This window comes from Lampetra planeri, chromosome 65, assembly GCF_965212315.1.
Source record: "Lampetra planeri chromosome 65, kcLamPlan1.2.h2, whole genome shotgun sequence".
Classification (NCBI taxonomy): domain Eukaryota; kingdom Metazoa; phylum Chordata; class Hyperoartia; order Petromyzontiformes; family Petromyzontidae; genus Lampetra; species Lampetra planeri.
The window spans coordinates 2,044,781-2,071,014 of NC_136171.1; the positions used below are offsets into that span (position 1 = coordinate 2,044,781).

At 50.0% G+C, this 26,234-nt stretch overlaps 1 protein-coding gene across 1 annotated transcript in view; it reads left to right on the plus strand.

Annotated features, from left to right (window-relative positions):
* The first annotated feature begins 4,149 nt into the window (after positions 1-4,149).
* Positions 4,150-26,234, plus strand: part of VANGL2 (VANGL planar cell polarity protein 2) — a 52,489-nt gene continuing 30,404 nt past the window's right edge. Inside the window, 1 exon segment of the mRNA XM_078619933.1 lies at positions 4,150-4,294. The gene's annotated coding sequence lies outside the window, so the exon portion shown is untranslated.

Sequence of the window (26,234 nt, forward strand, 5' to 3'; positions counted from 1 at the left end):
CCTCAGGACAGTTATATTGTTCCGCCCACAGGGTCCAAGCGCCTAACGCCCTCAACGTCACCGGTCGTGCCGGCCCGGGGTGGACGGGGAGTCCGAAGCTGCCATCGCCCGACCCTCCACCGCATGACGATTTATCGCCTCGGGAGGTGCCTTGCTCATCGTGTCATCCACCCACCTCGCTTGACGGCCCGGCATCAAGGACACGGTCAAAGACTGCTCGATTTAAATAACTCTCCTCAGGCATCAAGTGCACCTAAAACCGTGGTTGGTGGTCGCCGCTCGAGCCAGATGGGTCAATGGCTGACCCGGGCTCATCTTGTGTTCGTGTGCGGCGTTATCATGCGGGGTGTAGAGGTGTGCTTGTCCAGAGGGTGGCCATTGTGAATTGTTACATCATTCTTCTCTCACTCTACCACTCCCTGGTCCTGTATATATTGTAAATATCGTTGTATTGCTCGTTCGGGATTAACGATCGGTTCCGTGGAACCAATCACCCTCGTTAAGAGGAGGGGGTTTTACTGAATATCTATTTTTGTGTGTGATGAAATACCCACGGTGGAATGTGCCAACAACATTTCGCAATGCGACTCTGAATATAAATACATGTATACGTTTTGACTCTTGAAGGGTCTGTCTGTTAGGGGCCATCCATAAATGACGTCACGCACCTGGGGGGGGGGAGGGGTCAGACATTTGTGACGATGTGTGACGAGGGAGGGGGGGGGTTGAGAAATGTGACGTCACAGCTAAATAAATATAGACAACACGTTCTACTTAATTAAATAGACTTTTTGATAAATGTTTTTTCCTACAACATCAGAGTGCAGCGCCACATTAAATACGCACTACAATGACAATAGTTTAAAGCGATTTGAAGCATGCTTTATTTTCAAAATGGAAATATGGTTTTGGGGGAGGGGGGGCAGAGCTTTGTGACGTCATATTTGAGGGGTGGTCTGACCTTTTTGTGACGCCGTGTGACGAAGGGGGGGGGGGGGTGGTCAAAAATCGTCCAAAATCGCGTGACGTCATTTATGGACGGCCCTGAGGCACTGATAAGGGATTGAGAGCTGTGGTGTTATCAGACCCCACGGTGGAAGCAAAGTGCAGTCCACAACTCGCATTGCTCACTCTTGGCCTCCGTGTGCTATGGAGAAGGGTTGGTGCCCGAAACGTCAGCTATCATATATCCCTTTTATACCTTTTTATGGCCACACACACAGGTGTTATTGACCTGTTAAATTCTACGGCATCAATAAAGTGGCTGTCTTTACCTTGCGGTGCCAATAAAGTTGTTGGGATTATTTAACGGTGACCAATAAAGTTGTTCAAGTCTCAGACACGCAACGGTGGACGTGGTCCAGATGTTAACTCCCTCGCCTGGTATACAGGAGGTCGTGGGTTCGATCCCGACCCCTGACGCCTGCTGCTGTATATTTGGAGTTTGCGTGTCTCTCTCTCTCTCATCATCACGGTGGCTAGGAGATGTTAACTACCTCGCCTGGTATATAGGAGGTCGTGGGTTCGATCCCAACCCTGACGCCTGCTGTATATTTGGAGTTTGCGTGTCTCTCTCTCATCATCATCATCGCGGTGGCTAGGAGATGTTAACTACCTCGCTTGGTATACAGGAGGTCGTGGGTTCGATCCCGACCCTGACGCCTGCTGTATATTTGGAGTTTGCGTGTCTCTCTCTCTTATCATCACGGTGGCTATGAGATGTTAACCACATCGCCTGGTATACAGGAGGACATGGGTTCGATCCCCACCCCTGACGCCTGCTGCTGTATATTTGGAGTCTGCGTGGTCGCGTGGATTTTTTCCTCCAGGCCCTCCGGATTTTCCCTGTGCACATTGATAGTAAACATGCGCTTAGAATATTCAGTTCATTTGGCTGCTGCGAAACACCTCAAACGTGACGACGATAAGCCACTTGGCTGAGCGATCATTTGTGACAGGCAGGTCGCTTCTACAAATAAGCTCAGTGGGCCTTACCTGGTAAAAATAAATATAGTTTACTTTAATAATAATGATTTGCTTAACTGTCCTGTACTTTGCACGCCAATGGAGCCGGCCATAAATGACGTCACGCACCTGGGGGGGTGGGGGTCAGACATTTGTGACGATGTGTGGCGGGGGGGGGTTGAGAAATGTGACGTCACATCACAATGCGCAACTTTAAATAAATATAGACAACACGTTCTACTTCATTAAATAGACTTTTTAATAAATGTTTCTCCTACAACATCAGAGTGCAGCGCCGCATTAAATACGCACTACAATGACAATAGTTTAAAGCGATTTGAAGCATGTTTTATATTTTGGGTGGGGGGGGCAGAGTTTTGTGACGTCATATTTGAGGGGAGGTCTAACTTTTTGTGACGTCGTGTGACGAAGGGGGGGGGGGGAGTCAAAAATCGTCAAAAATAGCGTGACGTCATTTATGGACGGCCCCTATCGTGTTTATGCAGTGCCGATAGAAAAGTAGCTGCACATGTAGTAGTAGCTACATATGTAGTAGTAGTAGCTACACATGTAGTAGTAGCTACATATGTAGTAGTAATAGCCAGAGGTGGGACAAAGTCATTGTTATGCAAGTCCAAGTCGAGTCGCAAGTCATCAAATTCATGACTCGAGTCTGACTCGAGTCCAAGTCACATGACTCGAGTCCACACCTCTGGTAATAGCTGCATATGTAGCTGTTACATGTTTAAGGTTAGCGATTTGCCGTATTATCTGGCTGTATAGCAAATGAATACATATAATTACTTTACTATGCAAGTTAAACATTTATGTGTTTTAATATTTAAGTGTTTTTTTATTATAATTTAGGGCCCCTTTATAACCTCTATTATGGACATGCTACAGGCCCCGCACGAGCTTACTCCGGCATTGTGGTTATGTATTGTGTGTTGTTGTTGTTGTGTTATGACTCCGTGCCCCTACTGGACACATCTGTGTGCACAAAGAGCTTCATAGCTCATCGGATTCCTCCTGCAATCTAAAAACACATTCCTCCTGCGGAGGGAGCTGGTAGGAACGTTGGGTTGCTCGGTCAATGGCCAGGGTCAACGGCGGCGTGGTGTATTCCGCAAATATGGCCGACTGTGAGGGCGGGCACAAGCCGGCGTGAGTAGGTTACACGTTGAGTTTTATAAGGGCACCACGGGGTGACCAGCCCCTCCCCACCCAGCCCCTCCCTCCCCACCCAGCCCCTCCCCACCCTCCCCTCCCCGCCCAGCCCCTCCCTCCCCACCCAGCCCCTCCCTCCCCACCCGGCCCCTCCCCACCCTCCCCTCCCCGCCCAGCCCCTCCCTCCCCACGAGTAGCTGGCTGAACTGCTACACGCACCTTTACATCTACCGCACCTAGTTTACACAACAAAGGCTCTTTCCTAGCAGCGTCCTTCAGCCGCACCGAACCTCACAAAAATAATATCCAGGGCCTACCTTGGCTCCTCCCACCCTCAACCAGTATATATACAAGGACTGTTTTCTTGGAATTTCTCTCACTTGATACAGCTATCGTGCTGTGACGGTTCCACCTGAAGACGGAAGCTTGTGTTGCCTCCGAAACGTCGTGATTTTTATTTTAGTTTACTTTTATTAATACAATTTTTTTACCTACGTGACTTTACCGGAAAAAACCTAAGAATATGAATACTTGCAGTCACGAAAGCTTCAAATCTAGAATGAATGCCCTCTACGGGGAGGAATTCCACCTATAGAGTTTTTAACAGACGAGACAAGAAGTCACAGCTTCTCGAGACGCTGGCCTTCCTTACTTGATACAGCTATCGTGCTGTGACGGTTCCACCTGAAGACGGAAGCTTGTGTTGCCTCCGAAACGTCGTGATTTTTATTTTATTTTACTTTTATTAATTTAAATTTTTTTACCTACGTGACTTTACCGAAAACCTAAGAATATGGTGTCAATAAAGTTTTTTGTTAGACCGTCGTGGGGGGGGGTGTCAATAAAGTTTCTTTGTTTCGCCGCTACGTGAGTGGTGTGGTGGGTGGGGGTGGTTGTGTCAATAAAGTTGTTCGAGGCGAGTATCTGGCGCGTGATTGGACGCCGCCAGCGCTGGGCTCAGTGACCTCCCCCCACCTCAGCCCCTCCCCCCTCAGCGCCCCCACAGCGCCCCCCAAACTCCCCGCGTCCCGACACCTCGGACCCGGGTCCCCCCCCCATCCCCCCCCTGAGATTCTAGCGACGTGGAGACGAAGTAGATAGACGAAGACAAGAAGACGACGAGGAGGAGGAGGGGAGGAGAATAAAGACGCGCCATGTAGCGGTGAGAGAGAGAGGCTGAGCTGAGGAGGCAGCGCACAAGGCCTTGAAGCCTGCGGCAGCGGGCCGCACTCTCAGTGTTGTCCGTTCCCTAACGTTGTTTCAATGTCTCTTTTTTACTTTCATCATCGTCTCGCTGGAGCAACCGTCGTAGTTTAATTTGTTTTGTTTTTAACGCGAGAGACGCCTCGTCGATAATGCTCGAGAGAGTTTAAATCAAGCGGCGGCGACGGCTGTTGGGGGGTAGCTCTCGGGCCTTCCTTCGTTGTCGGGGTTGTGCGAGAAGCCTCGGTCTTGCCTAGGCCGCCCTGCCGAGGCAAGGCGAGGCAGTCCCCCCACCCCCGAGTCGAGGGAGCGAGAGGCCTCCGAACAAACCCTCCGTGTCCCTCGCTCCCATTCCTTCAAACAAGTTGTGCTTCGTTGTGTCGCTCCCGTCACGGTTCACATCGTTCTTGTACCACCGTCGTTTCTCGGCTCACGTTGAGGACTCGGGTCGGGTCTAGCGGACTGGACACGCTGTTCGACCACCACACGGGCAGGTTACAACTTACACCACACCACCATACTCACCACTCTCACCATACTACACTCACCATAATCACCACACTCACCACGCGACACTCACCACACTACACTCGCCATACTTACCACACTACACTCACCACACTCACCATACTACACTCACCACACTCACCATACTACACTTAACACGCTACACTGACCACGCTACACTCACCACACGACACTCGCCGCACTACACTCACCGCACCACATTCACCACACCACACTCACTACACCACACTCACCATACTACACTCACCATACTACACTCACCATACTCACAACACCACACTCACCACACCACACTCCCCACACTAAACTCACCCCACCACTCACCACACCATACTCACTACTCTACACTCACCCCACTACACTCAACACAACACTCACCATACTACACCACTGACCATACTCACCCCACCATACTCACCCCACCATACTCACCCCACACACACTCGCCACACTTTTGGACACAACACACCCACACACAGACTCACTCACCACACTACACTCGCCACACTCAGCCACCGCACTCGCCACAAGAAAACAACCACTCGACACCCTCATTCACCACACTCACCACACTCGGCCACAGCACACCTGCACAGTGACCCACTCAACACACTCACCCACCACACTCGCCCATCAAACTCGCCCACTCACCACACTACACTCAACCACTCAACACACTTTTTGCTCACAACACTCCAGGCCACAACAGAAACAAAGATCCCCCGTGTAGCCTTAACAGACTGTTGGGGCACGTGATGTTTGCGAGCACCTATGAAGGCCGGAACGGCACACGAGGGGGTGGGTGGCCAGCACCACGCTCGGGCGCCTTTGTCTTCCCAGTGGCGATGCTTAATACACACCGCACCAGGTACTCATTTGAGGCTAAGTCGACCTAGCGGACGCCCAGGACTGATTCAGATAAACCTCACTGGTGTTAGCCGCGAGCGGGAATCGAACTTGGGGAGCCGGGTTCGAAGCGCAGTGCCCTAACCACTACACTACCGCTCCCCGATATAGGCCACCACATCACACACACTGAGCCACTCAACGCACTCGCCCACCAGACTCACCCACCACATTCACCCACCACATTCACCCACCACATTCACCCACCACACTCACCCACCACACTCACCCACCACACTCACCCACCACACTCACCCACCACACTCACCCACCACACTCACCCACCACACTCACCCACCACACTCACCCACTCGCCACGCTCCAAGCCACAACACACACACACTGAGCCACTCGCCACACTCACCCACCATACTCACTCACCACACTCACCCACCACACTCACCCACCACACTCACTCACCACATTCACCCACCACACTCACCCACCACACTCACCCACCACACTCACTCACCACACTCCAGCCCACAACACATGTAGAGCCACTCAACACACTCGCCCACCACACTCAACCACCACACTCGCCCACCACACTCGCCCACCACACTCACCCACTCGCCACACTCCAGGCCACTACACACACACACTGAGCCACCCACCACACTCACTCACCACACTCACCCACCACACTCGCCCACCACACTCATCACACTCACCCACTCACCACGCTCACCACACTCACCCACTCGCCACACTCCAACCCACAACACATGCAGAGCTACTCAACACACTTGCCCACCACACCGCAGGTCCCTACATTTCTCTTTCTGCATCTTCCCTCGCACCGCTCCAGACTTTGGAATTCCTTTCCAGCGTTTCTTTACCCCAACCTCTTTATTTCAGGTCACGACTTTCGCCCATTCACCCACGCGCACCCATCCACTTATTAACCACTCACCCACCCACCCCACTCACACAGTCACTACACACTCACCCACCCACCCCACTCACACAGTCACCACACACTCAAACGCTGCCATTGCTGCTTCTGTCTCCCTCCTGGCACTCTTCCACTTTGGCATTTTCTCCCATCGTATCGAAGTCCCTCGCAACTTTGTTTAATTTTAAAACGCTTTCTGACTCTTGACTCATTGGTGCTGTACCCTTTTTGCCAATAAAACAGGAGGTGTTAAGATGTTCAAACACCACATTTTTTGCAAGGAATCAAGTACTGCAATAACCACCCGCGGTACTCGTGGTGAATATGCAAACAAACGCGCTCTGATAATATATAAGTTGAGCGAATTCTCTTTTACAACTTCAACGCGACCGTTTGTTGCTGCCCGCTTGGCATTTTTGGTTCCCTTTTGGCCCTGCGCTCGGCAACTGCGATATACAAAGCTTCTCACCACCTCCCCCCACTCCCACGAGACCCGTGGACCCTCCTCCCCAAAGTAACACCCTCCCCACTTCCACCGGGACCCATCCATTAGCCACGTTGGCGAGACCTTGACTACCTCGTGTGGCACGCAGGAGGCCCTGGGCTCGATACCGACCCTGACGCCTGCTGTATATTTGAAGTTTGCGTGTCTCTCTCATCATCATCACGGTGGCTAGGAGATGTTAACTACCTTGCCTGGCACGCAGGAGGACCTGGGTTCGATCCCGACCCTGACGCCTGCTGTATATTTAAAGTTTGCGTGTCTCTCTCTCTCTGATCATCATCACGGTGGCTAGGAGATGTTAACTACCTCGCCTGGCACGCAGGAGGCCCTGGGTTTGATCCCGACCCTGACGCCTGCTGTATATTTGAAGTTTGCGTGTCTGTCTGTCTCTCTTTTCCCGTGGTCGCGTGGATTTTTCTCCGGGTCCTCCGTTTTTCCCCCTCCACGTTTAGAAACAACGTCACGCGTTTAGAGTATTTGGCTGCTGCTATAAATGCCCACTTGATGATAAGCCACTTCGTTGAGCTATCATTTGTGGCCGGGTTGCTTCTGAAAAGAGGTACGTAGCTCAGTTGGGGCCCTTACCTGGTCAAATCTTCTCTCCCAACCCCCCCACTCTCCGTCCCCCCCCCCAAAAGAAATTTGAGGGACCAAACGGAGCCCCCCACCTTCCCCTCTCTCTCCCCCCCCTCGTTCCCTACGACCCCCTCAATACCCGTCCGGTGTCTCGCAGGGACGTGATGTTGCGGAAGAGTTTGATTGAAACGGCTTAATTGCTGTGTCTGTCCAAATTAATGAATCCGGATCCTTTTTTCAGTCCAGTTCCTGATGAAGCGCCTGTCGCGGGGGGTTGTGTGGCCGCGCGCATACTTCATCACGTTGGTCAATGCGGGTAGTTTTTTGCGCACTTGTGAGGGCAGAGGAAGAACTCTGACCGGCTCGTGTTTCACTCGCCGCCGATGTTACCCGTGGCTCGTGATCGAACTCGGGTCGCCGGGCTCGCAGGACGAGTGCACGCAAATCGCCCCGCTGCATAAATCACAATCCGTATACATTTACAGAAGTCCTCTTGACGTTGTTTATAGGCTTCAATGCTTCACGGTGGAACTGTAATTATTGATTTAATCACTTAAGCTGGGTCACTGACCTGTCTCTGCGGATGTCGGTGGTGTGATTCCCCTCGCATGCATGGTGGGGATGCCTCTGCGGTCTGCCGTTTGATCCCACTGGCAGTGTGCTCGTTATTTAAAATACAACCAAGCGGCCCAGAGAAGCAATCCTGAGACTACCAGGCTTTTTGTGTAAAGTCAGGGCTGTAATTGTTGGACGTGACAATGATTGTAAGCTTGATTTTTAAAAAAGATAATCGTCTGGAGTCTGGAATTTATTTATTTAAATAAATGATGATTGTTGGGCTCAAGCCGAGAGGCCCAAAACGCCAAACGTCCAGAAACAAACAGCGGCTGCTGTTGTAGGTGTAATGGGTAAGAGTTGATAGATCGCTTGAATTGAGTATGGTGGTTGTTGTTATTTTGAGAACTTGGAGGTGGGGAGGAGGCTGTGGGAGGGAATTCCAAAGTGGAGGAGTGTGGGGGGGGGGAAGCACAACGATAAGTGTTGTGACCTGGGGTGGGTGGCGAGATGTTAACTTCCTCGCCTGGTATACAGGAGGCCGTTTGTTCGATCCCGGGCCGGACGCTTGCCGTATATTTCGAGTTTGCTTGTCTTTCTCCCCGTGGTCGAGTGGATTTTTCTCTGGGTCCTACAATTTTGTCCTACACATTTAGAATCGACGTGCGTTTTAGAATATCTGACTGCTTTAAATTTCCACTTGATATAAGCCACTTCATTGAGCTATGATTTGTGATAGCCAGGTCGTTTCAATAAAAGGGCTGTATACCTCAGTGGGCCCACCGTATGTATGTTGAACTTCTTTCGCACCATACATAGCCAACCGTGCCAATCGGGATGTGCAAACTGGCAAAGTGAAAACGATTAAAAAAAAATTTTTAGTTGGTGAGTTTGCCGTAACGCCGCAGCATGCGCCGTGTTTGAACGGCGTGGATTAGACGAGACGGCCCGTCCCTGGTTGGCTGTTATCCTCAACATGCGAGGAGGAATCGATGCGCCGCTGTTGTTGGTAAATGTAACACGGTACAATTGCCCGTGCGTGCGGGGAGCATCTGTGATCCCACGCACGGAGTGCTTGACTCGCAGTCAAAAGGTCAATAGTTCAAACCTGGGTGTGGGGTCCACTTGGGCGATCATCCCTCCAAGAAGAATCCCGAGGTCGATAAACTGCGTTGCCACTTTGCGGGGAGTGGGACCCCACGGGCCGTTTGTTCGGAGCGATTGTTGCAAGGATCGTGTAATCTCCACCGCTGACTCGGGGCCTCTTCTGTTTAGCCTGGAGTTATGACGAACCGTAAGTGTGCGGTGTGCGAAATTAAAATACCACCGCGGTGGCTAGGAGATGTTAACTACCGCACCTGGTATGTAGGAGGTCGTGGGTTCGATCCGACCCTGACGCCTGTTGTATATTTGGAGTTTGCGTGTCTTTCTCATCATCACAGTGACGAGATGTTAACTACCTTGTCTGGTAAATAGGAGGTCGTAGGTTCGATCCCGACCCTGACGCCTGCTGCTGTATATTTGGAATTTGCGTGTCTTTCTCATCATCACAGTGACGAGATGTTAACTACCTTGTCTGGTATATAGGAGGTCGTGGGTTCGATCCCGGCCCAAGACACCTGCTGTATATTTGGAGTTTTCCTGTTCTCTCTCTCCCCGTAGTCGTGTGGATTTTTCTCCAGGTCCTGCGGTTTTTCCCTCCACATTTAGAATGGACGTGCATTTAGGGTTATTTGGCTGCTACTATAAATTTCCATGTGATGGGCCACTTCGTTGAGCTGTCATTTGTGACGGCCAGGTCGCCTATGAAAAAGCTATACAGCTCAGTGGGCCTTACCTGGTAAAATAAAATAAATGGTTAACTCTTAATCAGACATTGTTCTTATGAATGAATGTCAGGAAAGTGGTGCATTTTATTTCATATGGACACTGAAATTATATCATCACCTTTGTTTACAAGCACTGTATTCTTAGGATTATTAGACGAGTATGCCCCCCTCCCCTGTATTATCTGTCGTGGGCAGCAGTAGAGCAGTGGTTAGTGCATTGCGCTATGAACCCGGCTTACCCAAGTTCCCATTCCCGCTCGTGATCAATAACGGTGGAGTATGATCTGAACTTGTCCTGAACTCTGCACCTCCGATTAGCACGTTTATCTAAGTAGGGTGTGAAAGAAGTTCTATATACGTACGTGCCGGCCATCATAGGTGCTCAGTAGTGACACTTGCCTCAACAGCCCGTTGTTTTTGGCTTTGTTTTTTAGTTGCGTTATTGTTGTGTGTTGTGTTATTTCCCGCACCTCCGATGAGCACGGTTGGCTACGTTACGGTGTGAAAGAATTGCAACATGCATACGTACATACATCGTGCATTCTGCCTTTCTCTAAGCACTAAGAGACCCGTAAAACATTGAAAAAGATCAGGCTGAGAATGGGCGTTGTGATTGATTATTTTTCTGAGTTTTGGGAATGGGGGGGGAGCAAGCTAGTGGTGTGTGCCCTTTTGAAAATGTTAACGTTCACCAATCCCTGAATCAAATAGCGGAGGCAACGACATTTGCATACGACACTGTTTGCAGCTCAGAAGGAATAAAAACATACATTCCATCATCAACTTTGCATAATTTTACTATTAACTTTGTTATTTTACCAGGTAGGGCCCATTGAGCTCTGTAGCTCTTTCTTCTGGCCACAAATGATAGCACAACAAAGTGGCTTATCAAGTGGAAATTTATCGCAGCCAAACACTCTCAAACACGTGACTTTGTTTCTAAACGTGGAGGGAAAAAATGCGAAGGACCCGGATAAAAATCCACGCTATCACGGGGAGAGAGAGGGAGAGAAAGACACACAAACTACAAATATTCTTTGGCCTGCCAGTCCGGTGTTACTCTAGCTCATCAGCCATCATCTCTCAGCTGTGATGTGTCATGCCCATGGCTCGCTTACACGTTCTTGTTTAGTCTGTACGATATCATCGGCTTGCGTGCGCTCTCCGTTGCCAAGCATCTCTCCCCACCCCTTCCCGTCTTTCGACAAGATTCCAAATGTACACGCGGCGCATAACATAGATTTCTTGTAAACATCTGAGAGCCCCGTTGAATAGGGCGATCGTTTAGATTTGCAACGAGCATCTCCTTATCGTCTCCCGAATGAAACAGAAAAACCCCGAACACGTTGATAGGGGGAGAGATACTAATACAAATGTATTTAACTCTTTGTTTGTCTTACTCACTGTATCCTGATCATTCCGCCTGGCAAGCAGCATCGCCTTTAATGTCGCCCAGATCCAGAAGAAGAACTCTGGCGGGACACAGTGGCTCATAGTGGACATCCAGAATAAAAACACCTTCTTCTTGGTTCTTTCGGTAAAGTCACGTAGAAGGGAAGTAATAAAATAATGAAAATAAAACATAATAAAATAATTCTCACGACGTTTCGGCCACAAGGCAAGCAGCCGTCCTCAGGTGGAGAACAGGTCCGTCAAGTAGACAGAGTCTGAATGGACGAAAGAACCAAGAAGATGAATCCCTGCAGTCACGAAAGCTTTAAATCGAAATAAAAACACCTTGTTCTAGATCCTAACACATCACACACCCACACACCTCCTGCCTTCGACACTCCTCCTCGATGGCACTGGCTCGTAACCATCAACCGCATTGGAACATCAACGGTAATGGATGCCCATTGTCATTTTAATTAATTCATGAATCCCCCCCCCTTCGCACATGAAGAGAGCTCACGAGTGACGTGATCACATCTATCCCCTCTATTTAAGGAACGAAACAGGAGGATTTCTCCACAAAAGTGGCTGTCGGTTGTGATTACCGGCGAAAGGTCGTACTCGGATTGTAAATGTTGTGGATTTGCTCTCCAACACACCGGTTAGTGCTGTACTAGTAACGAATTGGCACGTTCTGTTTACGTGACACCAAACCTTACTAATTGTCTGTGTCGGCTGGTGGCGGGTTTAACGACACATTAATATATTTACGCGATCTAACCCAAGAAAAACTTTATTACGGATCAACAGGCTGATGCGCATATCTCTTTCATAAATGGGAAATTTCAGACAAGCCACGGTGCCATTGTCACCGTGCAACCAAAACTATGGTTAGCACCCTCCTCCTTGTGGCTAACGGACCTCGACATTGACATCCATTTCCTGAACAAGCGGTATTGCCATTCCATCTCGTCACACGCAAAGCGCTCGCCACAAATGAACCACGATACCTCGCTTGCCGATCTCGTTCAGGAGCGTAAACCCTCGGCCACGCCAACTCCGGTCATCCTCGCAGTGGCGGCGTTTGGCTGGCCATCAAACAAAAACGCATCATCGTGCGGTGCTTTCGGATGCACTTCTGCAGCCATCTGGAACGCTCTTCCGATATTCGGAAGTCACTAGAGCCTCTCCTTCGGAACCTCATGACGCCTTTTGGCGTCATCTGGTCCAACACCATGTGAGACTAGGCTCTAAGGAAAGCTGTCTCGGGTGTGGACCAATCAACTTCAAGGACAGTGCATATCATTATCAGAGTTATGTTTTTTGTTTGCATTACGACTGCAGGTATTGTGGTCTATGCAAACATGACTCCTTGTAAAAAAAGGTGTCAATTTTGTTGCCAGAGAGAAGGGTAAAAAACCAATTATCAACTCACTAGAGCCTATGCACTTTTAAATCTTATAGATTTAAAACTAATTTCTTTTGAACGACTTTGTGTGAGTTTGTTGTCCTTCCCCTGCACCTCCGATTAGCACATTTGGCTATGTATGGTGCGAAAGAAATTCAACGTACGTACATTAACCTCCCTGTAGGATCCATTCCTTTGTGGGGATAGGAAAGAAAAAGCCTTGAATGTCGACGAAAATGTCGAGTCCTCGTTACTTACAACCACGAGTGTATAGTCGAGTGAGTTTTACCGTGCCCTCTTATGTACGTTGAATTTATTTTTTACCGTACATAGCCAACCTTCCTAATCGGAAGTTCGGGGTCCGTTCCACCACACAAGCACTGCACTCATCACACACACACACGTCGTAAGCTCTTTGAACGAACACTGTTTTAACAGTGTGTTGTGGGGAGAGGTCATCTCGCTCGTTCATCCCACGGCACCGCTCGACACGTCCGCGTGGCCTTGACGTTCACACAGCCTGGTGATGCCACTGACTACTACTACTACGGGGCTATCTAACCCCACGAATCGTGGTGACGACGACCCCCGACGATGATTTGTGGGATGGGTGATTGCACCTGCCGTGGCCAGATGGGATGTAATGGGAGGCACGGGGAGCTTCCCCGCGGGCTGCATTGGGTTGGATCCTCGATGTTGGAGGGGCTTGATTCGCGACGATGCCATCTTGCGCAACGGTTGCCCACCGCCAGCATTCGGCGCTGCGTGGTTCTCTGTCCTTTGCGTCTGGCGACATGTTCAGAAGCTACACGACAACGTTTCGAGGTGTGCGAGCCGGAGAGTATTCCCCGGGAGAAGGAACGCAGACAACTGGTTTACGATGTGGTCCACAGTTCGGGTTTCTTGGCCACGCTTGGCTTGTATTTCATGTGATTTTGTATCGCTATGGGTGTCTATCTCTCCCTGGCGAGATGTTAACTACCTCGCCTCGTATGCAGGAGGTCGTGGATTAGATCCCGACCCTGACGCCTGCTGCTGTATATTTGGAGTTTGCGTGTTTCTCCCCGTGGTCGTGTGGGTTTTCCTCCGGTTTTTCCCTCCACGTTTAGAATCAATGCCACGCGTTTTGGCTGCTAGAATTGTCCACGTGATGATTAGCCACTAAGTTGGGCTATCATCTGTGGGCCAGGTCACTTGTGAAAAAGCGCTACGTTGCTCGGTGGGCCTTACCTGGTAAAATAACAATACTGTAGTTTTAAATAGTTGTCATGAGTGTGAATACAGTATAACCCCTCCTCTTAATGAGGGTAATTGGTTCCACGGAACTGGTCTTTAAGCGAGTATAGGAAATACACGTTAAAGGCTACTATATACACTACACTACAATACACTACTATATACACTACACTACTATATACACCACTATATACACTACACTGCTATATATACTACAATACACTACTATATACACTACACTACTATATAGACTACAATACACTACTATATACACTACACTACTATATACACTACAATACACTACTATATACACTACAATACACTACTATATACACTACACCACTATATACACTACACTACTATATACACTACAATACACTACTATATACACTACTATATACACTACACTACTATATACACTACACTACTATATATACTACAATGCACTACTATATAGACTACAATACACTACTATATACACTACACTACTATATACACCACTATATACACTACACTGCTATATATACTACAATACACTACTATATACACTACACTACTATATAGACTACAATACACTACTATATACACTACACTACTATATACACTACAATACACTACTATATACACTACTATATACACTACTATATACACTACACTACTATATACACTACAATACACTACTATATACACTACTATATACACTACACTACTATATACTATACACTACACTACTATATACAATACCCTACTACACACTACAAAGTGGGCTCTATGGAGGCCCGTCGTGAAGCGATTAGTCGTTAACAGGCGTGGTCGTCAAGAGTGGCTCTCCTGCTGCGTTTCTCTTGGCTCTCTCCGGGCCTCCCTGCATCTCCGTGGCCCTTACCCTCCTGCACGGGGGCAGCGTTCAGAAGCTCGGTGCCAGCGCCGAGCTCCGTGCGCCGCGACCGAGAAGGCTTTCCGGAGTCTGTGCCGCTTTGCTCTTCCTACTCTTAGTTCTTTCGGTAAAGTCACCGTGTAGGTAAAAAAGGAAATTAAAATTAACAAAATAAAAATCACGACGTTTCGGAGGCAACACAAGTCTCCGTCATCAGGTGGGACCGTCACAGCCAGATTTGCTGCATCAAGTGAGGCAGGGATTCAAGATGCAAGCCCTTAAATACAAGTTGAGGGGGGAGGAGCTTATCAGAATGTGGTAGCCAATGAATGGAACGTATCGGCTACCACATTCTGATAAGCTCCCCCCCCCCTTCTCCTCCCCCCTCAACTTGTATTTAAGGGCTTGCATCTTGAATCCCTGCCTCACTTGATGCAGCAAATCTGGCTGTGACGGTCCCACCTGATGACAGAGACTTGTTGCCTCCGAAACGTCGTGATTTTTATTTTGTTAATTTTAATTTAGTTTCTTACCTACGTGACTTTACCGAAAGAACTAAGAGTATGAATCCTTGCAGTCACGAAGGCTTCAAATCTAGAATTTGCTCTTCCTCCCGTTGGAGGGGCGCAGTCGACGGTGCTTCACCAACACGGCGCCTCTGCTAGTTTTGGTCGCGTGGCCACGGCCGGCGGGCCTCACGCCGCTGAATGAAATCGCGAATAATCAAATCGTTAATTTCGATTTAAAGCTTTCGTGACTGCAGGGATTCATCTTCTTGGTTCTTTCGGTAAAGTCACGTAGAAGGGAGTACAAATAAAATATAATAAAATAATTCTCATGACGTTTCGGCCACAACGTAAGCAGCCGTCCCTTCGCAAGCAGCCGTCCTCATCATCTGAGGACGGCTGCTTGCGTTGTGGCCGAAACGTCGTGAGAATTATTTTATTATGTTTTATTTTTATTAATCAAATCGTATTCGCGACGAAGGAGGAGACGTGCATTGGTGTGTGTCCGTGGCCTCGCTGCTGTGTTTCTATAGAATGGGCGTCGCGTGCTTCTCTGTAACAAGGCAGATCGACTTGAGTTTCAACTCCTGGTCATCATCATCATCGTCGTCATCATTGTCATCATTCAACCTCGCCATCATGTGTTCATCGATGCTCATGCGTGCATCTGTGTGTGTGTGCGTTCTTTGTATGCATGTTATTTTATGCCCCAGCGTGCATCATCTGTGTGGTGTTCTCTGTAACAAGGCAGACAGACCTCAGTGGCCCCCCTCTCCCTGCCGGCAGGAGTGTTCATTTATCATTGACGCGGTGGCACAGACACTGTGCAGAGCACTCGTGACACGGTCCCAAGGTTCTGAGTTATGAAGTTCTGGCCATCATCACTATCGTCATCATCATGACTTACATCTTAATCATCATCATCATCATTCATCCTCACCGTCATATGTTCCCCGATGCTTATGCATGCATCTGTGCGCGCGTGGTCATTGTATGCGTGTATATTTATGCCCCAGCATGCATCATCGTGTTCGCTGTTGTTGTTTGCCTCCTCCTCTTTTGCTTGTGCATGCGCGTGTGTGTGCCTTTGTTTCTGTTGTCCTCTATGCTAGCCACTGATGGTTATGCATGGCTCTGTGTGCGCGTGTGTGTGCGCGAGCACATTCGTGTACCTCTATGCTTACGCTGGCATCTGCCGGTGTGTGCTTAATGCATGCTTGCATGTGTTCCTTATGCATTTGTTCGCGCGCGCGTGTGTGTGTGTGTGCCTGTATATTCCTTTATGCTTGTGTTGCACCCACACGTGTGTGCTGATACTTTAATCTGCGTTTGTCTGTGCTCCATTCGGGGTTAGCGCTCCGCTTGGCCGCGAACCCGGCGACCCGGGTTCGATTCCCGCTCGCGTCCAACACCGGTGACGATTATTCTGAACCGGTAATGGGCCTCCCCTGGGTCGACTCGGCCTCAAATGAGTACCTGGTGCGGTTTTGGTTAAAACCATCGCCACTGGGGAGACAAAGGCTGCCGGGGCTTGGTGCTGGCCACCCCACCCCCTCGTGCGCCACACCGGCGCTGCTCGCTAAACAGTTTGTTCAAGGCTATACGGGGACCTTTGTCTTGGTTGTCCTCTATAACTCTCGCTCTACACTGATGCTCATACCCCGACGTTTGTGCCTGCGTGGTGGTGTGGGCGCGTGAGGTTGGATCCCGTCATTGTCACCCCCCCCCCCCCCCGTGTGGGTCATTGTGTGCGTGTCGCCCGGACACAATCGCTCTTCTCTCGGTGTTTTGTGTGGGGGTTGTGTGGGACGTGGGGTTTGGTGTGCTACGTGGGTTTGGTGTGGAACGTGGGGTTGGTGTGGAGTGGTTGGTGGGGTTGGTGGGGTGTGGGGTTGGTGTGGTGTGGTGGAGTTGGTGTGGTGTGAGGTTGGTGTGTGTGGCGTGGGGTTGGTGTGGTGTGGTCGGTGTGGTGTGGTGGGGTAGGTGTGGTGTGGTGTGGGATTGGTGTGGTGTGGGGTTGGTGTGTGTGGCGTGGGGTTGGTGTGGTGTGGTCGGTGTGGTGTGGTGGGGTAGGTGTGGTGGGGTTGGTGTGGTGTGGGGTTTGGTGTGGTGGGGTTGGTTTGGTGTGGTGTGAGGCGTGGAGTTGGTGGGTGGGTTGGTGTGGTGCGGTGTGGTAGGTGTGGTGCGGTGTGGTAGGAGTGGTGTGGTAGGAGTGGTGGGGTTGGTGTGGCCGGGTGGGAGACTGGGGTGTGGGTTGCACGGCGGGGAGAGCTTAACAAAGCGCGATGCTCCCAGACCTCCCACTCGCACGGGGAGCCGATGGAGAGGTGATGGAGGGGGGTGATGGGGGGGATGGGGTGGCAGGATGGGGGGGGGGCAGCCCATCCGTCGTGCCCGGGGCCCTTTCACGGCGCAAATAAAAGGGAGGTTTCCTTAACGCCCAGGCAGCCCGGCATTGTGCGAGCGCATAATGCACGCGGGGTTCAGTTCCCCACACTCCTCCTCCTCCTCAGCTCTGCCGCGTTCTCTCGCGTTCTCTCGAGGCCTCTTTAGACCCCCCTCCCCCCACACAACCTGGGTGTGGGTTCCCGCTTGTGCCTGTGTCCTCACCGTGTTTCGGACTGTGCACTGTGTCTTTTGGGTGACTGTGTGTGCGTGTAATTTTTTGCACGTGTATTGTTGGCTTCTGCGTGTGTCTGGAGGGTTTACGTGTGATGGTTTGTCTTGGTTATCTGGTATTGGATTGTGTGTGTGTCGTGTGGGACTGTGTTTGGGTGACTGTGTGTTGGCATCTGTATGTGTGATGGTATGTCTTAGCTGTATTGGATTGTGTGTGTGTCTTGTGGGCTGTTTAGGTGACTATCTTTTGATAATTGGTTTTTTACCCTTTTATCTGGCAACAAAACTGACACCTTTTTTACAAGGAGTCATGTTTGCATAGACCACAATACCTGCAGTCATAATGCAAACAAAAAACATAACTCTGATAATGTATGCACTGTCCTTGAAATTGATTGGTTCACACCTGAGACAGTTTTCCTTAGAGCCCAGTCTCACATGGGTTGGACCAGATGACGCCAAAATGCGCACAACTAAAAAAAAAGGTGTCAGTTTTGTTACCAGATAAAAGGGTAAAAAACCAATTATCATATTTTTTACTGGCAAATGAGTCTTTGTGTGTGTGTGTTGGCTGCTGTGTGTGGTGGTTGTGTGTGATGGTGTGTCTCGGTTAGCTGTATTGGATTGTGTCTGTGTCTTGTGGAATGTTTGGGTGACTGGTATCTGTATTGGGGGGGAGGGGACTTTGTCTCTTGCTGTGGATGAACTGGGGAGCGGTAGTGCAATGGTTGGCGCACTGCGCTATGAACACGCCACTGGGAAGACTGGGAAGACAGCCGGTCGTGGTGCTGGCCACCCACACCCCCTCGTGTGCCGTTCCGCTCTTCATCAGTGCTCGCTTAACAGCACTTGCCCCAACATTCTAAGGGCTACACGGGGATCTTTGTCACGGCTTGCGTTTTTGCTCGTGACTCAGCCAGCCTCGAATGGTGGGACCCCTTTATGTGCGTTAGTGAAACATTCACCGGAATATCAGTTTAATAGCACGCGCACACACACGTCACGAGTTGTGTCTACACAAGACAAGCTGCTGGCAGGACGATTCGCTTTGGAAGGGATCGCTTTTTATAAAGTCACGGAGCGTAAGCGTCATCACGTCAAATCCGGAGAGTGTATCTCTGTCCAGCGGCGACTCCTACAGAAATTACGTCTAGTCCAGGCTACCTCGCCCGGTATGCAGGAGGCCGTGGGTTCGACCCCAACCCTGACGCCTTCTATCTTACGGCTACATGCTAATCTCTCACATTAACATCACTAGCCCCGGCCACTTCTTTATAACCCTTGGGCTACACCCATTTCAAACCCTTTAAAACAGTCTGCCTCAGCAGCAGACCACGCTTTCATACCTGACGATGGACGCTTGTGTTGCGCCCGAAACGTCGGGATTTATTTTATTTTATACCCACGTGACTTTACTGAAAGAACCAAAGAGTATGGATTCCTGCAGTCACGAAAGCTTAAAATCAAGATTGTATATTTGGAGTTTGCCTGTCTCTCTCCCTGTGGTCGCGTGGATTTTTATCCGGGTCCTTTGATTTTATTTCCCCTCCACATTCAGAATCAAGATCAAGATTTTTAGAGTATTTGGCGACTGCTATAAATGTCCACTCGATAAGCCACTTCGTTGAGCTATCATTTGTGTTAGCCAGGCTGCTTCTGAAAAAGAGCTGAATAGCTCGGGTGTGGGTCTTACCTGTTAGTAATAATAATACTTGATTTGGCGCTTTCGTGAATGCAGGAATTGCTCTTTGGTGCATTCGGTAAAGTCACGTAGAAAGAGAAAATAACAAATTAAATTCAATAATAGCATACGACGTTTCGATTGCAACACAATCAATCATCATCAGGTAAAAATGAAATTTTTTTTTGCAATCTTTGGAAGAACGTAATCAACCAGGTAGGGTGTTGACTGGTACGTTAGCCGACTATCTGTGTTGTCTTGGTTCTTTCGGTAAAGTCACGTAGAAGGGAAATAATAAAATAAAATGTATTATTATTTATTATTTCCCTTCTACGTGACTTTACCGAAAGAACCAAGAAGATGAATCCCTGCAGTAACGACAGCTTCAAATCTTTGGAAGAACGTAATCAACCAGGTAGGGTGTTGACTGTTACGTTAGCCGACTATCTGTGTTGTATTGCATTATATTTCTAAGTTTACTAGGTTTTGTTTTCTCTTTCATGTGTACCTGATGATGATTGCTTGTGTTGCAATCGAAACGTCGTATGCTATTATTTAATTTATTATTTTCTCTTTTTACGTGACTTTACCGAAAGAACCAAAGAGAATAGAAAACATCTTTAGTTGCTTTAGTCGAGTTAACTAGCAACTCTTGTGAACCCGGTTTAACCGCACGTGGATAAAACCTGCAATTGAACCCAGCATTTACGTATGTTGAACTTCTTTCGCACCGTACGTGCTAATCGGAGGTGCGGGAGAAGGACAACAAACTGAACGCATTTTAGAAACGTGCGTTTAGAGGATTTGGCCGCCATCAGTGTCCACACGATGATAAGCCACTTCGTTGAGCTATCGTCTTTGGCCAGGTTGCTTATGAAAAAGCGCTACGTAGCCTTATCTGGTAAAATAAATAGTTTATTGTTTTTTATCGGTTGCTAACACGTAGGTTTTCGACCATTGTCATCATTAATAGAGGTTGTTTGGGTTCGATCGCATACATATAAATGCGTCGCTAAAACCGCCGCCACCCGACATGGCTAATTAGTAAGGTTTGTCATGTAAACAGGACGTGCCAATTCGTGTTGGAGCGCAAATCGTTTCCCAGTAATTACAACTTGCATCATCAGGCTACAGCGAAAAGAAGTTGAACATTCATGCACACATGGTTGGTTACGTACGGTGTGTAATAAGTTGAACATACATACACCCAAATGGCACGGTCGGCTACTTACGGCGCGAAAACATTTCTCCATTCATACAAACACGGTTGGCTACGTGCGGTGCGGAACAAGTCCAGCGTACAAACGCCGCACTGGTTCTGCGCTCTTGCAGACGAGCGCTCTCCCCCGTAGCCCCTCGTCCTCGTGGCGGCGGCCAGCAGCCCCACGCGTATCTCTGCACTCGGAATCGCGAGCAACGTGGCTGCAACGTCGCCGCAACGTCGCTGCAACGTCGCCCAACGGAGCACGTCGGTCGGGGTAAAACCGCGGCGGAAGTCGGCGGAGAGTGGCCGCAACGCGACGGCTGCTCCGGATAGCGCGAGCTCGGTTCCGATCTCCCGTAGCGCCGCGAAGCTGTCCGGCGCGCAGGCTTTCGGCAAAGCTGGCGGCGCGGCGCGGCGTTGTTTACGCCGCGTTTGCTTTTGAACCGTCGAGTTTTTTTGTACCGAGTTCATTGGAGGAGGGAAAAAAAACCAAATGGCTCTCCTTTGTGATTGTGGTTGCGCACGATCCCTTGTCATAGCGCCAAGGATGGATGGAAGGTGGTGCTCCTGTTTCAGAGGCAAATTACAGCCTGCGGTAGTTTCGCAGTATGTGGGGGGGAGGGGTTGACGTTGCTGCGCGTTTTCCCGGTTATTGAGTAATTCGCGGGTACCATTTATTTTTTCATTTGGATCGGGATCTTGGTGCACGCCCCTCCCTCCCCGCCTCCCTCCCTGCCTCCCTTCCTCCCTCCCTGCCTCCCTCCCTGCCTCCCTCCCTCTCTCCCCGCGCCACGGAATCATCTTCAGTGTCCATCGTGAAAGCGGATGGCGAGAAGAATTAGAATTGTTATTGAACACGCACCGCGCTATTTCACCCACTCCGATGTCCGTGCACCGTCCGTCCGTTTCCGATGGCGGGCGCTCGTGCGATACTGTGCGCAGCGTACGTCATCGTGACGGAACGGAATCGGGAGAAAAAATAAAAATAAAATAACTACACCGGTACGTTTTCAAGTCGAAAGACTTCTAAGTCGGAGAGACGTAACCCCGAGGCTTCCACAAGGCTGAGCGGCGGTGGGAGGGCGCACGCGCGTGTGGTACCAGTCTGGAAGCAGCTGTCGTTGAGTGGCTTGCCACGGTCGATGCACACCGCGGGATTTAAACCTTTCCCGCTACCGTTCCGTTTTGGTGTACGTACACGTATAGTTCCATACCAGTGGTCCGCGTGTGTACGTGTACATCACGGGAGCGGAAGAAAAAGTAAAATAAAATAACTACACCGGTACGTTTTCAAGTCGAAAGACTTCCAATTCGGAAGACGTAACCCCGATGCTCCCACAAGGCTGTGCGGCGGTGGGAGGGGGCGTGTGGCACCAGTCCCGCTCCGGTTCTCCGCGGCGTGAGTAAAGGCGTCTTTAAAAACAGCGGCGCTGCTGCCGCTGCTACTACACCCCCCTCTAAATGAAATTCCCGGCGAACCGGCTTGCACGTTCTGAAGTTTGGCGGTGAACGGGATGGCCCACACCACCACACCCCTGCGACTTGCAGACGTCTTGGAACGGGAACAGGCGTTCACCAGGGTGGCCGTGCGCCTTGGACTGTGGACCTCTGCGAGCCGCCTTCTGTCGTGGCCGGCGCTTCCTCCTGCGTAGGTGCTCACGGGATGGGACCGCCCAGGCTTCATCGATGAACTCCCCGCCCCCCACACTCCCCCCCCCCCCCCCCCCCCCCCCCCCCCGGTCAGTGGTGGAAATTCCACATTGCTGTGGCAGTGGCCCAGTCTGTTGGTAGTACAAGCACTTGTTTCCATTTAGTGGTGGACCATGGTGTAGACTTCCTATGGTGGACACTGCTCATGATGGTGGACACTGCCCATGATGGTGGACACTGCCCATGATGGTGGACACTGCCCATAATGGTCGACACTGCTCATGGTGGACACTGCCCATGATGGTAGACACTGCTCATGGTGGACACTGCCCATGATGTAGACTTCCTATGGTGGACACTGCCCATGATGGTGGACACTGCCCATGATGGTGGACACTGCCCGTGGTGGTGGAAACTAGAACACCCCAGGTGGTACTGACCAAATCGCCCCCCCCACCCACCTCCCCCGCACCCACCTCCCCCCCCCACCTCCCAACCCCCCACCCACCTCCCCCCCCCACCTACCTCCCCCCACCCGCCTTGGCTTACGAGCCACTCGGGGCCTGCTGACAATGGCGCGTTTGCGGGTGCTGGGCGGGAAGCAGAGAGATGGTAAATCACCGTCCCCTTCACAATGGGGGGGGCAGTGGTCGCGGTGCCAGCGCTGGCGGGGAGCCCCCGTAGCCCCCCCCCCTCCCTTCGCACGTTCGGGCTGCCCCAGTTTTTTCCTGCTTCTGTTCTTTCATTGTTTGGGCAGCTCCATGAGCTCGGTTTCATCCAGAGGGCAACTGCCTCCTTGGCATCCTAAATTCTCGCTTGGCCCATCCACTTGATACCCATCGTGGCGGCGGCGGCGCTGCGGACGAACCGGGGAGCCGTAGCGTTGGCTGTTGGCGTGCTGCGCTACGAACCCGGCGGGCAGAGGTTCGGTTACCGCTCGCGGCCGACACCGGCGACGATGATCTGAACCGGTCCTCGTCCCGCTCGGTCGACTTGACCTCAAGTGAGCACCGAGTCGGGTTTGTGTCGTAAGCAGCGTCACTGGGGAGACGGAGGCTGCCGGGCGTGGTGCTGGCCACCCGCCCCCTTCGTGTGCGGTTCCCGGCTTAGTAGGTGCCGCTCGCCAACAGCACTTGCCCCAACAGCCTGTTTAGGCACGCGGGGGGGGGGGGGCTTTGTTGCTGTGGATGAACTGGTGAGCGGCAGGGTAGTGGTTGGCGCGTTGCGGTACCAACCACGATTATCTGAACCGTTCCTGGGTCCTCCCCTAGGTCGACTTTGCCTCAAATCAGTACCTGGTGATATGTGTAAACATCGTCACTGGGGAGACAAAGGCAGCCGGGTGTGGTGCTGGCCACCCCTCTGTATCACATACCATGCTGGCGTTCATATGGGCGCTCGTTAACGACACTTGCCCAAATAGTCTGTGAAAGCTATATGGGAGAACTTTGTCTTTGTGGTGGATAAACTAAACAATTTTACCGGATAAGGCCCTAAAGAGCTACGTAGCTCTTTTGTAGAAGCGGCCTGGCCACAAATTACAGCTCGGCGAAGTGGCTTATCGTCATCACGTGGAAATTTATAGCAGCCAATTACTCTAAAACGCGGTGACGTTGATGCTAAATGTGCAGGGAAAAACGGAGAACCCGGAGGAAAAAAACCACGCGACCATGGAGGGAGAGAGAGAGAGACGCCACCTCCAAATATAGAAGCATTGCCATGGTTGGGATCGAACCCACGACCTCCTGCATCCCGGGCGAGGTAGTCAACATCTCGCCACCGTGGCGTATAAACCATAGAAACACCACGCGCCCATCTGCTTCACGGCGGAGTTGTTACAGATTCCCTCCGACGCTGTAAGAAGCGAGTCGGCCGTTTGTGTGCCAGTGTCGCCGGGGTGGGGAGAGGGGGGGCTCCAAATCTTCCAAATTCTAAACATGAAGTATACTCTTAGTTCTTTCGGTAAAGTCACGTAGGTAAAAAATGAAATTAAAATTAATAAAAATAAAACAATAAAAATCACGACGTTTCGGAGGCACGTCGTGATTTTAATTGTTTTATTTTTATTAATTTTTATTTCATTTTCTACCTACGTGACTTTACCGAAAGAACTAAGAGTATGAATCCTTGCAGTCATGAAAGCTTCAAATCTAGAATTCTAAACATGAAGGTTTAACACGTTGTAGTTGTATAGTAGGAGGGGAGGAGGCTTTCGCCACCAATATCATCCATCGTAGACGGCTTTTTTCTTGGGTTAGATCACACAAATATAAATGTGTGGTTAAACACGCGATGACCACCTGACATGGCTAGTTAGTAATGATAATAATTCCATGTATGTAGCTGCTGTTCATCAAGGATCTCAAAGCGCTGTGCAGGACGCAGCAGCAGACACTCTGCATGAAATTAATTGTATTATAAATACATTTGAAAGAATCCGTTTACTGAATAAACTAAAAGTTTAATAAGCGGAAGCGCATATAAGTAGTTTATTTAGACGCATTTTTAAAATTGCCCCACGGACTCTGACATCCTGATGTCTCGTGGAAGAGCGTTCCGTCGCCTGGGGGGCGACACGGACAAATCTCCGTCACCCGTGAGACCGAAGCCTGGGAATGCAGGGTTTGTCACGTGTACAAAACGTGCCAATTGGATACTGGTTCAGCACTAACCGGGCTGTGTGCGTTGCAGAGTTAAACCCACTACGGCCATTTACAATTCGGATGACCGTGAAGTTTTGCCAGTAATTACAACAACAAGAACAACAACCGGCTTCATGCAGGCGACGGTCAGAGTTGTGGAGAAATCTCCCCCTCCTGTTTCGGTCTTAAATAGAGGAGGGTGATGTTGTCACTTGTGAGTGCGAAGACCAGGTGGGGCGGGGGGTGGTTAGTATAGTCTTATGAAGGGCAGTGGATACCTGTAATTAGTGGGTTTATTGTCAAAATGACTCCGCAGATTACTCAGCTGGGGATGACACGGCAGCAGAAATCATCGTACCAGCCCCGCTTACTGGGCAGCCTCGCTTGCTGGGCAGCCTCGCGTCCAATTGCAGACCAGGTGCTCATGTCTGCCACTTGGGGGGGGAGGGAGGAGACTAGGCCACTACTATACACTATTATACACTACACTATACACTACGCTATACACTACACTACACTATACACTACACACTACACTACACTATACACTACACTATACACTACGCTACACACTACACTATACACTAGTGCTGTACTAGTATACTACACTGTATACTACACTATACACTACGCTACACACTACACTATACACTCCACTATACACTAGTGCTGTACTAGTATACTACACTATACACTACACTACTATACACTACACTACTATACACTACACTACTATACACTACACTACTATACACTACACTACTATACACTACACTACTATACACTACACACTACACTACACTATACACTACTATACACTACACTATACACTACACTACTATACATTACACTATACACTACACTGTTGCAGCCTCACTTCAGTTCTC